We start from the raw sequence: 20,051 nt of genomic DNA, 5'->3' as shown, positions 1-20,051 counted from the left end.
AACAAAATCTCTCTTCAGTTTGAAAAGGGAAATTCCAGTTCACTATTGATCAAAAATGGGTTAAATCAGTTAACTCCTTTTTCTACTCAAATTGAATTAGTTAACCCCTTATTTTACTCAAATTAAATCTGTTAACTCCCTTTAATTTGAAAATCTCCCTTTATGACTGAACTTCACCTTTAATCCTGACCGTTGATTGAAATCGATCTCAACCGTTGATGAATTCTAAGAAAGTCTATTTAAGAGACCCTCATCTCTTCATTTTGAAAGGTTGAATGAGAATTTGCATCGAATTGTTGCTGGAATTCATACTGACATTTGCAAATATTCACATACGCAAAGCTCAAGTTTGACCAAAAGTTGACTAGATTTAATTTGTGAGGCCTCACCCAATTCGTCATAGTACCAATGAGATAATTGCATTAGGTGATTTTAATCCTATGTTTGATACACTTTTAAGACTGTAGGGTTATGTCATTTTAATATCTGCATTTTGATGATCCACAATTACCTCTGCATATTATGACCTAATTGATGCATTTAATGATTCTATTTCATGTTGTAAGCTATTGACATTGCTTTAATAGAAATTGAATGGTAGAAATGCTTGTAATATAAGAAGGTAATGTTGAAGTGGAAATTAGAGTTAAAAGATAAATTTTGTTATGCATTGAGACCTAACCCGCATACCTAGGGATTCAATAGTTATGGATTCAGCATCTTGTCATAGAATATGAAGTTATTCAGAATATTAAATTGACCATGTTATGTTGATAAGTAAAGTTTAGTTTTATAGTATTTTGAGCATTTTACATGAAAATTGTTAGAAGAAGTAATGTAATTATAAGGAATGAAGTATGGAACTCAAATGTCGAATGTGATATGTAAGTTTTGATATTTTAATATTTTGAAGGTTATATTTGAAATGATTAAGAAAGGGAAAGTTAATTTGAGATGATGAAATATATTCAAGTCTAATGTTGAATGAGATAATGATTTATTTTACATATGCTTATATGATTTTTTTGGACTACTGACGCTCGAGTTTAGTGTGCAGGAATTTGACCATGGATTAAAGGAGAATTAGGGCTCAAACTACTACAAACATAACATAACCAAGGTTGAATTAGTGGAAAATATTCAAACCTAATTGTAATGTGTTTTATTTTGTATATGTGAATTGTATGTGTGCGTAGTAGCCTAGTTCATGTATTATTGTAAAACAAGTCATTTTTTTTAATATAATGTGATATTTTGTGTATCACTTGACACTTGTGCTTGTTATGTGATATGACATGTTATTCGTCAATGGATCATGTGGCCACCTTATTCCGTGATAAATGCCTCAATTGAGGAATTTGATTATTGCCTTAGTTAGTAAAAGGACAAGGTCGTCACCTTGGGGAATTTGAAATTTGAATCACCTAGCTTTGGGAGGGTCATAAAGTAACTTTAAGGTAAGTTGGGATTGAAATTAACCCCACCCATGTTAGTACTATAGGCTAGGGAGCTATTGATGACATCTAGGGTGTCTAGTGGACCTAGGAGACCCCATGAAAATGACATTCTTTATGCAATCCGAAAATGAGAAGGATATATATATATAGAGGTATGGCTAAATGAGAAACCACTTGGCCACTATCTAATTTTAGAGACAGTTAGGTTTTGGAGGGAGAGGAGGGGAGCTCTATTGCAACTATCCTTACCCTAGCTTGGACCAAGGTTGGTATCTCAAGCTTGCTTCCTTTCCTTTTTCTTTCTTTTAGCATGGTTAAGCCAATCTACAAGTGTGGAGTTTATCAATGGAGTATGCATTGCATTGCATTGTGGAGTAGCATTCATGTGAGTGTTTGAATGGTGTTCATTCCATGTAGATTAGTGTGACACCATTGTGCATCTTGTTGTATTGTGTGGAGTATTGTGAGTATGAGGTTTGGATTTCCTCTATTTCCTTGTTGCATTATGGGTGTTGATATTGTGTTGTGATAATGTGATGTGCTCTTGAAAATCTGTTGTTTTATTGCTACTTGGTTTTATTTTCTTGTTGTGCTCGAGTGTTCTTATGGGTGTGGGACTTACACTCACCCTTGTGGGAAGGGAAGAAAAGTCCAGGGTGAACGGGCAGCAGTTGGATTGCATAGTTGAGGACCTTGGAGTATGGGCTCCATTGTATGCCATTGTCATATTCATATTTTGCCTTGGGGGAGGATAAGAAAAAAAAAAAAAGAATTGGTGAGGAAGGAAGTAACTGAAGTATGGGTTTGTAGGAAGCTAAAGCTGTTGGTTGTGTGTGGTGGAGGATGTTGTGTTGGTAGTGTGTGTGGTGGAAGATGTTTATGAAGCCCCAAAAGGGCATGATATTATGAAGCCCCGAAAGGGCCTTGTATTTTGTTGATTTAGCCCCGAAAGGGCATGAGTTTTATGGAAAATATGATATGAAATGGTAAACCTCCTTGTGTTTCTACCTTCACCCTATGTTCAAGGTTCCAATGGTGAGCCTTTGTGAAATATCCTTGGGATGGGATTTGTTGCAGTTTTGTTATGTGGTGTATATGTTTCTTACAAGTGTGTATGTGGATTTTGCTTGAGCCTTGTTCCCCTAGTGCGTGGGTGGTCTCTTTGAGGCCTATGGTTGGGTGGAAAGCACCCATGGTCCTTGTTGTTTTGTTGTGATGCATTTGCAAGTTCTTAGAGAAAAATCTTAGAAACTTGGAGTCCTTGTTATCTTCCATGTGCATAGGAGGAGAAGACAACATTACATTGAGATGAGATAGAGAGAAAAACTCCATTTTGTTATGTGAGCCTAAATGTATTGTAAGAGAAAGCTAATGTCTTAGTTTGATTGTCAATGGAAAGGTTGTGAGTGCTCATGTGTAGTAAAAGTATTTTCCATTGTGTATATTATGATATGTTGACTTCACCACCTTTTTGTGTATCATGAGCGTATCACTGAAGATAATTCATTGTAATAATATTGTTGTTTTATTGGATGGTAACACCAATCAGAGATCCAAATTACTTGATGCTCTTGAGTGGAATGCAAAAGAAATTTGATATCATAGAAGAGATAATATTCATAGGAAGGATTATCTTGGTGGATTGCTATTATCATTTTAGTTCCATTGTTTACCAATTGTGAATGTACATTCAAATCTAGATCTGCATAAGAAGATAATGTTGAGAAAATGGTTTCTAAATTTCATAATTCATAGATAGGGATAATCCAGATAACTTCATATAAAGTCTTGTCATGAAATGTTGAGTTATTGAATAAAGTTAATGTTTTGAATGCTAAATGAATCACAATTTTAAAACTATACTTAGTTTATAATTATCTCCTAATTATCCTTGCAATAACTTACCTTGAATATCCTAGATTACAGAAGAAGAAAATCAAGTGATGATATAAAATATACAAGAGTTAAGACATAAGCTTGCTGTAGGTGCACATTTTATCCTCTGGAAAATGTATGAGAAAGTAAAATAAATCTCTTCTATTAATAGAGACATTAAAATATTCAAGAGTATTCCTTAGACTCCTAGGACCCTATAACCTATAAAGCATATTTTAACATAATAAACTAACCATCATATTAATTGCATTAGAAGGGACCTCATATGAGACACATAACTCGAGTCAACACCCTATCAAATCAAAAGAAACTTTTTTTAAAAAAAATATACAATGCTCATGTTAAACAAACCTAAACTAGCACCAAGTAATATTTTAAACAAGACATAGCGTGACAAACAACCTACTATATTATCTACCCTAGGCTAGCATGGGTTGGTGAATGAGAAAACAATTTAATATGCTATGGAGACCAAGGTATTTAATTTCTCTGACATGACCAAGACTTATTTCATCCACCTATTCCCTAGGCACTTTGTGCCTTCAAATATTATATTGGAATACTGTGCAAGTTTATGACATAATTCTGACAAGAGGGAATGGCTTCCATTTTGTCCTTGACACCTTGATTTTCCTTGGAAGAAGTTATGGCATTTTATATGTCTTTCTTCACCCACCTAATTAAGACTAGGATAAACTCCACACTATCAACAATATGGGACCAAGTAGCAAGTCGATTTAACATGGGAATTCGAAATGCATATCTTCTAGCTCAAAATTAATAGGATTTGACTCATGGAAAAGGTGCCTATGCTTTTCTTGGCCAAAACTTTGGTAAGTGAGTCCACCATGGAGAGAAAACCAAGGAATTTGCTTGGTCTATGGGTAAGTGAAGAAGATTATGGGGTAGTAGCATGTGGGTAGTAGGGTGATTTGGAACTTTGCTAAAGAAAAAGTATTTCATCTTCTTAAAAGAAATGTGAGTGGAGTCAAGTTAATGGACCATGACTAATAGGGTATTTTAGATAGATGGATAGTTAATATGTTCATATGCATTCATTTTGTTACCTTAGTATTAGTAAGGATAGATTATCTTTTAAAATCATTCTTTTATGATATATGTTTATATAAATGAATTGATCATTCTTTTCACTACAATTTCAATTGTAGTAGGTATTGACCCTAATATTAAAATGTGATGTCGCTTGCATTAGAGATATAATATGAATAATAAATAGATAATTCAATATTAATAACTATGTCAATGAAAGATGTAAGTTGGGATATGAAAAAATAAAACTATACACCCATTGATTTTGGGAACATTTTAAATACTCTAGAAAAGTGTTAATTATGTATATATTGTTATTTGAATCGATTGCCTAGAGTAGCATAGTTGGCATCAAAGTTGATGATAGTTCTAATGGATGGTTAATTGAGGGTTACATGCATTGAAGAAATGTTAACTCATATGACAAATTAGTTAAGATGACATTGAAATGTGGAGTACAGATTGAAGTAGTAGGTATGAGTATTCTCTTTCCAAACCCTGGGTCTGTAGATGTCAGAGGGATGTCCAACTCAGTGATGATATAGTTGTAACACACATATTTCTTTTGGAGGTTATTTAGGCTTATGAAATTAATTAATTAAGAATAATAATAATAATAATTTTTTTTTAAAAAATTGTGCTTAATGTACATTTAGGGTAAATTTAGGGCATGACATATTTAAATAAGAAAAGTGTCTCTAATTAATTAAAAATTATTTAATTAAATAGAAAAATTAATTATGAGAGCATATCTGATTTTATTAAATTAAATATCTCAACAAAATATGTCTTCAGTTCAAAAAGGGAAATTTTCAGTTCACTATTGATCAAAAATGAGTTAAATTAGTTAACTCCTTTTTCTACTCAAATTGAATCAGTTAACTCTTTATTTTACTCAAATTAAATCTATTAACTCCCTTTACTTTGAAAATCTCCCTTTATGACTGAACTTCACCTTTAATCTTGACCGTTGATTGAAATCAATCTCAACCATTCATGAATTCCAAAAAAGTCTATTTAAGAGACCCTCATCTCTTCATTTTGAAAGGCTGAATGAGAATTTGCATCGAATTGTTGTTGGAATTCATACTCACATTTTTCTCATATTGACATACGCAAAGATCAAGTTTGACCAAAAGTTGACCAGATTTAACCACGGTTGACTAGTTTCGAAAAGAATTTTGAAATAATTAAACGAAACTATTTAATTAAATGGAGTACTTACTTCTAATTAATTAAACAAAGTTATTTAATTAAATGAGAAGACGTTCCTAATTAATTAAATGAAGTTATTTAATTAATAAGAAGTGTCTCTAATTAATTAAAGATTATTTAATTAAATAGAAAAAGTAATTATGAGAGCATATCTCATTTTATTAAATTAAATATCTCGACAAAATCTCTCTTCAATTCAAAAAGAGAAATTTTCAGTTGGTAAAATATGAGTTAAATCAGTTAACTCCTTTTTCTACTCAAATTGAATCAATTAACTCCTTATTTTACTCAAATTAAATCTGTTAAGTCTCTTTAATTTGGAAATCTCCTTTTATGACTGAACTTCACCTTTAATCCTGACCGTTGATTGAAATCGATCTCAACCGTTGATGAATTCTAGGAAAGTCTATTTAAGAGACCCTCATCTCTTCATTTTGAAAGGTTGAATAAGAATTGGCATCGAATTGTTGCTGGAATTCATACTCACATTTGCTCATACTCACATATGCAAATATCAAGTTTGACCAAAAGTTGACCAAATTTAACCATGGTTGACTTGAGTTGACTAGTTTGAAAAAGAATTTTGAAATAATTAAACGAAATTATTTAATTAAATGGAGTACTTACTTCTAATTAATTAAACAAAGTAATTTAATTAAATGAGAAGCCATTCATAATTAATCAAATGAAGTTATTTGATTAAATAAGAAAAGTGTCTCTAATTAATTAAAGATTATTTAATTAAATAGAAAAAGTAATTATAAGAGCATATCTCATTTTATTAAATTAAATATCTCAACAAAATCTCTCTTTAGTTCAAAAAGGGATGTTTTGAGTTCACTATTGATAAAAAATGAGTTAAATCAGTTAACTCCTTTTTCTACTCAAATTGAATTAGTTAACTCCTTATTTTACTCAAATTAAATTTGTTAACTCCCTTTAATTTGGAAATCTCCCTTTATGACTGAACTTCAACTTTAATCTTGACCGTTGATTGAAATCGATCTTAACCGTTGATGAATTCCAGGAAAGTCTATTTAAGAGACCCTCATCTCTTCATTTTGAAAGGTTGAATGAGAATTTGCATTGAATTGTTGCTAGAATTCATACTCACATTTGCTCATATTCACATACGCAAAGATCAAGTTTGACCAAAACTTGACCAAATTTAACCATGGTTGACTTGAGTTGACTAGTTTCAAAAAGAATTTTGAAATAATTAAACGAAATTATTTAATTAAATGGAGTACTTACTTCTAATTAATTAAACAAAGTTATTTAATAAAATGAGAAGCCATTCCCAATTAATTAAATGAAGTTATTTAATTAAATAATAAAAGTGTTTCTAATTAATTAAAGATTATTTAATTAAATAGAAAAAGTAATTATGAGAGCATATCTCATTTTATTAAATTAAATATCTCAACAAAATCTCTCTTCAGTTCAAAAAGGAAAATTTCTAATTCACTATTGATGAAAAATGAGTTAAATCGGTTAACTCTTTTTTCTACTCAGATAAGAATCAGTTAACTCCTTATTTTACTCAAATTAAATCTGTTAACTACCTTTAATTTGGAAATCTCCCTTTTTGACTGAACTTCACTTTTAATCCTAACCGTTGATTGGAATCGATCTCAACCGTTGATGAATTCCAAGAAAGTCTATTTAAGAGACCCTCATCTCTTCATTTTGAAAGGTTGAATGAGAATTTGCATCGAATTATTGCTAGAATCCATACTCACATTTGGTCATATTTACATACGCAAAGATCAAGTTTGACCAAAACTTGACCAGATTTAACCACGGTTGACTTGAGTTGACCAGTTTCGAAAATAATTTTGAAATAATTAAACAAAATTATTTAATTAAATGGAGTACTTACTTCTAATTAATTAAACAAAGTTAATTAATTAAATGAGAAGCCATTCCTAATTTATTAAATGAAGTTATTTAATTAAATAAGAAAAGTGTCTCTAATTAATTAAAGATTATTTAATTAAATAGAAAAAGTAATTATGAGAGCATATCTCATTTTATTAAATTAAATATCTCAACAAAATCTCTCTTCAGTTCAAAAAGGGAAATTTCTAGTTTACTATTGATCAAAAATGAGTTAAATTAGTTAACTCTTTTTTCTGCTCAAATTGAATCATTGAACTCCTTATTTTAATCAAATTAAATCTATTAACTCCCTTTAATTTGGAAATCTCCCTTTTATAACTGAACTTCACCTTTAATCCTGACCATTGATTGAAATCGATCTCAATCGTTGATGAATTCCAGGAAAGTCTATTTAAGAGTCGTTCATCTCTTCATTTTGAAAGGTTGAATGAGAATTTGCATCGAATTGTTAATGGAATTCATACTCACATTTGCTCATATTCACATATGCAAAGATCAAGCTTGACCAAAAGTTCACCAAGTTTTAACCATGGTTGACTTGAGTTGACTAGTTTCGAAAAGAAGTTTGAAATAATTAAACGAAATTATTTAATTAAATGGAGTACTTACTTCTAATTAATTAAACAAAGTTATTTATTTAAATGAAAAGCCATTCCTATTTAATTAAATGAAGTTATTTAATTAAATAAGAAAAGTGTCTCTAATTAATTAAAGATTATTTAATTAAATAGAAAAAGTAATTATGAAAGCATATCTCATTTTATTAAATTAAATATCTCAACAAAATCTCGCTTAAGTTCAAAAAGGGAAATTTCGAGTTCACTATTAATCAAAAATGAGTTAAATCAGTTAACTCCATTTTCTACTCGAATTGAATCAGTTAACTCCTTATTTTACTCAAATTAAATCTGTTAACTCCCTTTAATTTGGAAATCTCTCTTTATGACTGAACTTCACATTTAATCCTGACCGTTGATTGAAATCAATCTCAACCGTTGATGAATTTCAAGAAAGTCTATTTAAGAGACCCTCATCTCTTCATTTTGAAAGGTTGAATGAGAATTTGCATCAAATTGTTGCTGGAATTCATACTCACATTTGCTCATATTCACATACACAAAGATCAAGTTGGACCAAAAGTTGACCAGATTTAACCATGGTTGACTTGAGTTGACTAGTTTTGAAATTTTTTTTGAAATAATTAAACGAAATTATTTAATTAAATGAAGTACTTACTTCTAATTAATTAAACAAAGTTATTTAATTAAATGAGAAGCCATTCCTAATTAATTAAATGAAGTTATTTAATTAAATAAGAAAAGTGTCTCTAATTAATTAAAGATTATTTAATTAAATAGAAAAAGTAATTATGAGAGCATATCTCATTTTACTAAATTAAATATCTTAACAAAATCCCTCTTCAGTTCAAAAAGGAAAATTTAAAGTTCACTATTGATAAAAAATGAGTTAAATCAGTGAACTTCTTTTTCTACTCAAATTGAATTAGTTAACTCTTATTTTACTCAAATTAGATCTGTTAACTCCCTTTAATTTGAAAATCTTCCTTTATGACTGAACGTCACCTTTAATCCTGACCGTTGATTGAACTCGATCTCAACCATTGATGAATTCCAGGAAAGCCTATTTAAGAGACCCTCATCTATTCAATTTGAAAGTTTGAATGAGAATTTGCATCAAATTTCTGCTGGAATTCATACTCACATTTGCTCATATTCACATACGCAAAGATCAAGTTTGACCAAAAGTTGACCAGATTTAACCACAGTTGACTAGTTTCGAAAAGAATTTTGAAATAATTAAACGAAATTATTTAATTAAATGAAGTACTTACTTCTAATTAATAAAAAAAAGTTATTTCATTAAATGAGAAGCCATTCCTAATTAATTAAATGAAGTTATTTAATTAAATAAGAAAAGTGTCTCTAATTAATTAAAGATTATTTAATTAAATAGAAAAAAATATTATGAGAGCATATCTGATATTATTAAATTAAATATCTCAACAAAATCTCTATTCAGTCCAAAAAGGAAAATTTCTAGTTCACTATTGATAAAAAATAAGTTAAATCAGTTAACTCCTTTTTCTACTCAAATTGAATCAGTGAACTCCTTATTTTACTCAAATTAAATCTGTTAACTCCCTTTAATTTGGAAATCTCCTTTTATGACCGAACTTCACCTTTAATCCTGACCATTGACTGAAATTGATCTCAACCGTTGATGAATTTCAGAAAAGTCTATTTAAGAGACGCTCATCTCTTCATTTTGAAAGGTTGAATGAGAATTTGCATCGAATTGTTGCTGGAATTCATACTCACATTTTCTCTTATTCACATACGCAAACATTAAGTTTGACCAAAAGTTGACCATATTTAACCACGATTGACTTGAGTTGACTAGTTTCGAAAAGAATTTTGAAATAATTAAATGAAATAATTTAATTAAATGGAGTACTTACTTCTAATTAATTAAACAAAGTTATTTAATGAAATGAGAAGCCATTCCTAATTAATTAAATGAATTGTGATATGAATATCAGGATTTAACTGTGTGATTTTTGAGTCAAACTCGATGACCCATGTTTCATGAGTAGTGATTCAACATGAATCCATCTCTCAAGAGAATAAATGGAACACTTAGCACTCATTGGATCTAGGTGATGCTCACAGGGGTGAAGCACCGGGACTTCCCGGGAGGTCACCCATCCCAGTACTACTCCAGCCTGAGCGCGCTTAACTACAGAGTTTCCTCCATAGCTAAACCCAAAGCTTGCAACCCCATTTGCAAAACCTTCACCAAGTGTTGTGCCTTATGAACCATTCATTAGAAAGCCCCTTAAGCTCATCAATTGATAAGTAGGAGATAATTTCCACAGCTAGTCAAATTGTGATATGAATATCAGGATTTAACTGTGTGATTTTTGAGTCAAGCTCGATGACCCATGTTTCATGAGTAGTGATTCAACATGAATCCATCTCTCATGAGAATAAATGAATCCTGATATTCATATCACAATTTGACTAGCTGTGGAAATTATCTCCTACTTATCAATTGATGAGCTTAAGGGGCTTTCTAATGAATGGTTCATAAGGCACAACACTTGGTGAAGGTTTTGCAAATGGGGTTGCAAGCTTTGGGTTTAGCTATGGAGGAAACTCTGTAGTTAAGCGCGCTCAAGCTGGAGTAGTACTGGGATGGGTGACCTCCCGGGAAGTCCCGGTGCTTCACCCCTGTGAGCATCACCTAGATCCAATGAGTGCTAAGTGTTCCATTTATTCTCATGAGAGATGGATTCATGTTGAATCACTACTCATGAAACATGGGTCATCGAGTTTGACTCAAAAATCACACAGTTAAATCCTGATATTCATATCACAATTTGACTAGCTGTGGAAATTATCTCCTACTTATTAATTAAATGAAGTTATTTAATTAAATAAAAAAAGTGTCTCTAATTATTTAAAGATTATTTAATTAAATAGAAAAAATAATTATGAGAGCATATCTCATTTTATTAAATTAAATATCTCAACAAAATCTCTCTTCAGTTAAAAAAGAGAAATCTCCAGTTCACTATTGATCAAAAATGAGTTAAATCAGTTAACTCCTTTTTCTACTCAAATTGAATCAGTTACATCCTTATTTTACTCAAATTAAATCTGTTAACTCCCTTTAATTTTGAAATCTCCCTTTATGATTGAACTTCACCTTTAATCTTGACCGTTGATTGAAATTGATCTCAACCGTTGATGAATTCCAGCAAAGTCTATTTAAGAGACCCTCATCTCTTCATTTTGAAAGGTTGAATGAGAATTTGCATCGAATTGTTGCTGGGATTAATACTCACATTTGCTCATATTCACATATGTAAAGATCAACTTTGACCAAAAGTTGACCAGATTTAACCGTGGTTGACTTGAATTGACTAGTTTCAAGAAGAATTCTGAAATAATTAAACGAAATTATTTAATTAAATGGAGTACTTACTTCTAATTAATTAAATAAAGTTATTTAATTAAATGAGAAGCCATTCCTAATTAATTAAATGAAGTTATTTAATTAAATAGGAAAAGTGTCTCTAATTAATTAACGATTATTAAATTAAATAGAAGAAGTAATTATGAGAGCATATCTGATTTTATTAAATTAAATAGCTCAACAAAATCTCTCTTCAGTTCAAAAAGTGAAATTTCCAGTTCAATATTGATAAAAAATGAGTTAAATCAGTTAACTCCTCTTTATACTCAAAATGAATCAATTAACTCCTTATTTTACTCAAATTAAATCTGTTAACTCCCTTTAATTTGGAAATCTTCCTTTGTGACTGAACTTCACCATTAATCCTAACCGTTGATTGAAATCGATCTCAACCATTGATGAATTCCAGAAAAGTCTATTTTAGAGACCCTTATCTCTTCATTTTGAAAGGTTGAATGAGAATTTGCATCGAATTGTTGTTGGAATTTATACTCACATTTGCTCATATTCACATATGCAAAGATCATGTTTGACCAAAAGTTGACCAAATTTAACCACAGTTGACTTGAGCTGTCTAGTTTCGAAAAAGAATTTTGAAATAATTAAACGAAATTATTTAATTAAATGGAGTGCTTACTTCTAATTAATTAAACAAATTTATTTAATTAAATGAGAAGCTATTTCTAATTTGTTAAATGAAGTTATTTAATTAAATAAGAATAGTGTCTCTAATTAATTAAAGATTGTTTAATTAAATAGAAAAAGTAATTATGAGAGCATATCTCATTTTATTAAATTACATATCATAACAAAATCTCTCTTTAGTTCAAAAAGGAAAATTTCCAGTTCACTATTGATCAAAAATGAGTTAAATCAGTTAACTCCTTTTTTTACTCAAATTGACTCAGTTAAGTCCTTATTTTACTCAAATTAAATCTGTTAACTCCCTTTAATTTGAAAATCTCCGTTTATGATTGAATTTCACATTTAATCCTGACCGTTGATTGAAATCGATCTCAACCGTTGATGAATTCCAGGAAAGTCTATTTAGGAGACCCTGGTCTCTTCAGTTTGGAAGGTTGAATGAGAATTTGCATCGAATTGCTGTTGGAATTCATACTCACATTTGCTCATATTCACATATGCAAAGATCAACTTTGACCAAAAGTTGACCAAATTTAACCATGGTTGACTTGAGTTGACTAGTTTTGAAAAGAATTTTGAAATAATTAAACGAAATTATTTAATTAAATGGAGTACTTACTTCTAATTAATTAAACAAAGTTATTTAATTGAATGAGAAGCCATTCCTAATTAATTAAATGAAGTTATTTAACTAAATAAGAAAAGTGTCTCTAATTAATTAAAGATTATTTAATTAAATAGAAAAAGTAATTATGAGAGCATATCTCATTTTATTAAATTAAATATCTCAACAAAATCTGTCTTCAGTTCAAAAAGGGCAATTTCCATTTCACTATTGATAAAAAATGAGTTAAATCAATTGACTCTTTTTTCTTCTCATATTGAATCAGTTGACTCCTTATTTTACTCAAATTAAATCTGTTAACTCCCTTTAATTTGAAAATCTCATTTTATGACTGAACTTCACCTTTAATCCTGACCGTTGATTCAAATTGATCTCAACCGTTGTTGAATTCTAGGAAAGCCTATTTAAGAGACCCCCATCTCTTCATTTTCAAAGGTTGAATTAGAATTTGCATAGAATTGTTGCTAGAATTCATACTCTCATTTGCTCATATTCACATACACAAAGATCAAGTTTGACCAAAAGTTGACCAGATTTAACCACGGTTGACTTGAGTTGACTAGTTTCAAAAAGAATTATAAAATAATTAAACAAAATTATTTAATTAAATGGAGTACTTACTTCTAATTAATTAAACAAATTTATTTAATTAAATGAGAAGCTATTCCTAATTAATTAAAAATTATTTTATTAAATAGAAAAAGTTATTATGAGAGCATATCTCATTTTATTAAATTAAATATCCCAACGAAATCTCTCCTCAGTTTAAAAAGGGAAATTTTCAATTCACTATTGATAAAAAATGAGTTAAATTAGTTGACTCCTTTTTCTACTCAAGTTGAATCAGTTAACTCATTATTTTACTCAAACTAAATTTTTTAACTCCCTTTATTTTGAAAATCTCCCTTTGTGACTGAACTTCACCTTTAATCCTAACTGCTGATTGAAATCGATCTCAACCGTTGATGAATTCCAAGAAAGTCTATTTAAGAGACCCTGATCTCTTCATTTTGAAAGGTTGAATGAGAATTTGCATCGAATTGTTGCTGGAATTCATACTCTCATTTGCTCATATTCACATACGCAAAGATCAAATTTGACCAAAAGTTGACCAAATTTAACCACGGTTGACTTGAGTTGACTAGTTTCAAAAAAAAATTTAAAATAACTAAAAAAAATTATTTAATTAAATGGATTACTTACTTCTAATTAATTAAACAAAGTTATTTAATTAAATGAGAAGCCATTCCTAATTAATTAAATGAAGTTATTTAATTAAATAGAAAAAGTAATTATGAGAGCATATCTCATTTTATTAAATTAAATATCTCAACAAAATCTCTCTTCAGTTCAAAAAGGGAAATTTGCAGTTCACTATTGATAAAAAAAGAGTTAAATCAGTTGACTCCTGTTTCTACTCAAATTTAATCAATTAACTCCTTATTTCACTAAAATTAAATCTGTTAACTCCCTTTAATTTGAAAATCTCCCTTTATGACTAAACTTCACCTTTAATCCTGACCGTTGATTGAAATCGATCTCAACCGTTGATGAATTCCAGGAAGCCTATTTAGAGACCCTCTTCTCTTCATTTTGAAAGGTTGAATGAGAATTTGCATCGAATTGTTGCTGGAATTCATACTCACATTTGCTCATATTCACATACATAAAGATCAAGTTTGACCAAAAGTAGACCAAATTTAACCACGGTTGACTTGAGTTGACTAGTTTCGAAAAGAATTTTGAAATAATTAAACGAAATTATTTAATTAAATAGAGTACTTACTTCTAATTAATTAAACAAAGTTATTTAATTGAATGAGAAGGCATTCCTAATTAATTAAATGAAGTTATTTAACTAAATAAGAAAAGTGTCTCTAATTAATTAAAGATTATTTAATTAAATAGAAAATGTAATTATGAGAGCATATCTCATTTTATTAAATTAAATATCTCAACAAAATCTCTCTTCAGTTCAAAAAGAGAAATTTTCATTTCACTATTGATAAAAAATAAGTTAAATCAATTGACTCTTTTTTCTTCTCAAATTGAATCAGTCAACTCCTTATTTTACTCAAATTAAATCTGTTAACTCCTTTTAATTTGAAAATCTCCCTTTACGACTGAACTTCACCTTTAATCCTGACCGTTGATTGAAATCAATCTCAACCGTTGATAAATTCGAAGAAAGCTTGTTTAAGAGACCCTCATCTCTTCATTTTGAAAGGTTTAATGAGAATTTGCATCGAATTGTTGCTGAAATTCATACTCACATTTGCTCATATTCACATACGCAAAGATCAAGTTTGACCAAAGGTTGACCAAATTTAACTATGGTTGACTTGAGTTGAGTAGTTTCGAAAAGAATTTTGAAATAATTAAACGAAATTATTTAATTAAATGGAATACTTACTTCTAATTAATTAAACAAAGTTATTTAATTAAATGAGAAGCCATTCCTAATTAATTAAATGATGTTATTTAATTTAATAAGTAAAGTGTCTCTCATTAATTAAAGATTATTTAATTAAATAGAAAAAGTAATTATGAGAGCATATCTCACTTTATTAAATTAAATATCTCAACAAAATCTCTCTTCAGTTCAAAAAGGGATATTTTCAGTTCACTATTGATAAAAAATGAGTTAAATCAGTTGACTCCATCTTCTACTCAAATTGAATCAGTTAACTCCTTATTTTACACAAATTAAATCTATTAACTCGTTTTAATTTGAAAATCTCCCATTATAACTGTACTTCACCTTTAATCCTGACTATTGATTGAAATCGATCTCAATCGTTGATGAATTCCAGGAAAGTGTATTTAAGATACCCTCATCTCTTCATTTTGAGAAGTTGAATGAGCATTTGCATCGAATTGCTGCTAGAATTCATACTCACATTTGCCCATATTCACATACGCAAAGATCAAGTTTGACCAAAAGTTGACCAGATTTAACCACGGTTGACTTGAGTTGACTAGTTTCAAAAAGAATTTTGAAATAATTAAACAAAATTATTTAATTAAATGGAGTACTTACTTCTAATTAATTAAACAAAGTTATTTAATTAAATGAGAAGCCATTCCTAATTAATTAAATGAAGTTATTTAATTAAATAAGAAAAGTGTCTCTAATTAATTAAAGATTATTTAATTAAATAGAAAAAGTAATGATGAGAGCATATCTCATTTTATTAAATTAAATATCTCAACAAAATCTCTTTTCAGTTCAAAAATTTCTAGGTCACTATTGATGAAAAATGAGTTAAATTAGTTGACTCCTTTTTCTACTCAAATTGAATCAGTTAACTCTTTATTTTACTCAAATTAAATATGCTAACTCCCTTTAATTTGAAAATCTCCTTTTATGACTGAACTTCACCTTTAATCCTGACCGTTGATTTTAATCGATCTCAACCATTTATGAATTCTAGGAAAGCCTATTTAAGAGACCCTCATCTCTTCATTTTGACAGGTTGAATGAGAATTTGCATTGAATTGTTGCTAGAATTCATACTCACATTTGCTCATATTCATATACTCAAAGATCAAGTTTGACCAAATGTTGACCAGATTTAACTATAGTTGACTTAAGTTTACTAGTTTCGAAAACAATTTTGAAATAATTAAACAAAATTATTTAATTAAATAGAGTATTTACTTCTAATTAATTAAACAGAGTTATTTAATTAAATGAGAAGCAATTCCTAATTAATTAAATGAAGTTATTTAATTAAATAAGAAAAGTGTCTCTAATTAATTAATGATTATTTAATTAAATAGAAAGAGTAATTATGATAGCATATCTCATTTTATTAAATTAAATATCTCAACAAAATCTCTCTTTAGTTCACAAAGGGAAATTTTCAGTTCACTTTTGATCAAAAATGACTTAAATGAGTTAACTCCTTTTTCTACTCAAATTGAATCAGTTAACTCCTTATTTTACTCAAATTAAATCTGTTAACTCCCTTTAATTTGGAAATATCATTTTATGGCTGAACTTCACCTTTAATCCTAACCATTGATTGATATCGATCTCAACCGTAGATGAATTCCAGGAAAACCTATTTAAGAAACCCTCATCTCTTTATTTTGAAAGGTTGAATGATAATTTGCATCGAATTGTTGCTGGAATTCATACTCACATTTGCTCATATTCACATATGGAAGGATCAAGTCCAAAAGTTGAGTAGAATTAACCACGGTTGACTTGAGTTGACTAGTTTCGAAAAGAATTTTGAAATAGTTAAATAAAATTATGTAATTAAATGGACTACTTACTTCTAATTAATTAAAAAAATTTATTTAATTAAATGAGAAACCATTCCTATTTAATTAAATAAGAAAAGTGTCTCTAATTAATTAAAAATTATTTAATTAAATAAAAAAAGTAATTATGAGAGCATATCTCATTTTATTAAATTAAATATCTCAACAAAATCTCTCTTCAGTTCAAAAAGGGAAATTTCCAATTCACTATTGCTCAAAAATTAGTTAAATCAGTTGACTCCTTTTTGTACTCAAGTTGAATCAGTTAACTCCTCATTTTACTCAAATTAAATTTGTTAACTCCATTTAATTTGAAAATCTCCCTTTATGACTGAACTTCACCTTTAATCCTGACCGTTGATTGAAATCGATCTCAACTATTGATGAATTCCAGGAAAGTCTATTTAAGAGACCCCCATCTCTTCATATTGAAAGGTTGAATGAGAATTTGCATCGTATTGTTCTTGGAATTCATACTCACATTTGCTCATATTCACATACGCAAAGATCAAGTTTGACCAAAAGCTAACCAGATTTAACGACGGTTGACATGACTTGACTAGTTTCAATTTTTTTTTTGAAATAATTAAACAAAATTATTTAATTAAATGGAGTTCTTACTTCTAATTAATTAAACAAATGTATTTAATTAAATGGGAAGCCATTCTTAATTAATTAAATGAAGTAATTTAATTAAATAAGAAAAGTGTCTCTAATTAGCTAAAGATTATTTGATTAAATAGAAAAAGTAATTATGAGAGCATATCTCATTTTATTAAATTAAATATCTCAACAAAATCTCTCTTCAGTTTAAAAAGGGAAATTTCTAGTTTACTATTTATAAAAAATGAGTTAAATCAATTGACTCATTTTTTTGTCAAATTGAATTAGTTAATTCCTTATTTTACTCAAATTAAATCTATTAACTCCATTTAATTTGGAAATCGCCTTTTATGACTGAAATTCACCTTTAATCCTGACCGTTGATTGAAATCGATCTCAACCATTGATGAATTCCAGGAAAGTCTATTTAAGAGACCCTCATGTCTTCATTTTGAAAGGTTGAATGAGAATTTGCATCGAATTGTTGGTGGAATTCATACTCACATTTGCTCATATTTACATACGCAAAGATCAAGATTGACCAAAAGTTGACCAAATTTAACCACGGTTGACTTGAGTTGACTAGTTTGAAAAAGAATTTTGAAATAATTAAAAGAAATTATTTAATTAAATGGAGTACTTAATTCTAATTAATTAAACAAAGTTATTTAATAAAATGAGAAGTCATTCCTAATTAATTAAATGAAGTTATTTAATTAAATAAGAAAAGTGTCTCTAATTAATTAAAGATTATTTAATTAAATAGAAAAAGTAATTATGAGAGCATATCTCATTTTATTAAATTATATATCTCAAAAAAATCTCTCTTCAGTTCAAAAAGGGAAATTTCTAGTTCACTATTGATCAGAAATGAGTTAAATCAGTTAACTCCTTTTTCTACTCAAATTGAATCAGTTAATTCCTTATTTTACTCAAATTAAATATGTTCATTCCCTTTAATTTGGAAATCTCCCTTTATGACTGAACTTCACCTTTAATCCTGACCGTTGATTGAAATCGATCTCAACCGTTGATGAATTCCTGAAAAGTCTATTTAAGAGACCCTCATCTCTTCATTTTGAAAGGTTAAATGAGAATTTGCATCGATTTGTTGCTGGAATTCATACTCACATTCGCTCATATTCACATACGCAAAGATCAAGTTTGACCAAAAGTTGAGCAGATTTAACCACAGTTGATTTGAGTTGACTAATTTTGAAAAGAATTTTGGAATAATTAAATGAAATTATTTAATTAAAATGAGTACTTACTTCTAATTAATTAAACAAAGTTATTTAATTAAATGAGAAGCCATTCCTAATTAATTAAATGAAGTTATTTAATTAAATAAGAAAAATGCCTCTAATTAATTAAAGATTATTTAATTAAATAGAAAAAGTTATTATGAGAGCATATCTCATTTTATTAAATTAAATATCTCAACAAAATCTCTCTTTAGTTCAAAAAGGAAAATTTCCAGTTCACTATTGATCAAAAATGAGTTAACTCCTTTTTCAACTCAAATTGAATCAGTGAACTCCTTATTTTACTCAAATTAAATTTGTTAACTCCATTTAATTTGGAAATCTTCCTTTATGACTGACCTTCACCTTTAATCCTGACCGTTGATTGAAATCGATCTCAACCGTTGATGAATTCCTGAAAAGTCTATTTAAGAGACCCTCATGTCTTCATTTTGAAAGGTTGAATGAGAATTTGCATCTATTTTTTGCTGGAATTCATACTCACATTTAATCATATTCACATACGCAAATATCAAGTTTGACCAAAAGGTGACCAAATTTAACCACGGTTGACTTGAGTTGACTAGTTTCGAAAAGAATTTTGAAATAATTAAACGAAATTATTTAATTAAATGGAGTACTTACTTCTAATTAATTAAACAAAGTTATTTAAATAAATGAGAAGCCATTCCTAATTAATTAAATGAAGTTATTTAATTAAATAAGAAAAGTGTCTCTAATTAATTAAAGATTATTTAATTAAATAGAAAAAATAATTATGAGAGCATATCTTATTTTATGAAATTAAATATCTCAACAAAATATCTCTTCAGTTCAAAAAGGGAATTTTCAGTTCACTATTGATCAAAAATGAGATAAATTAGTTAACTCCTTTTTCTACTCTAATTGAATCATTTAACTCCTTATTTTACTCAAATTAAATCTGTTAATGCCTTTTAATTTGGAAATCTTCCTTTACGACAGAACTTCACCTTTAATCCTGACCATTGATTGAAATCGATCTCAACTGTTGATGAATTTCAGGAAAGTCTATTTAAGAGACCCTCATCTCTTCATTTTGAAAGGTTGAATGAGAATTTGTATCGAATTGTTGCTGGAATTCATACTCACATTCGCTCATAT

This window comes from Cupressus sempervirens, chromosome 11 (genome assembly GCF_028749045.1).
Source record: "Cupressus sempervirens isolate cs-2001-9-10 chromosome 11, ASM2874904v1, whole genome shotgun sequence".
NCBI lineage: Eukaryota > Viridiplantae > Streptophyta > Pinopsida > Cupressales > Cupressaceae > Cupressus > Cupressus sempervirens.
Note: the sequence above shows the minus strand (reverse complement) of the source record.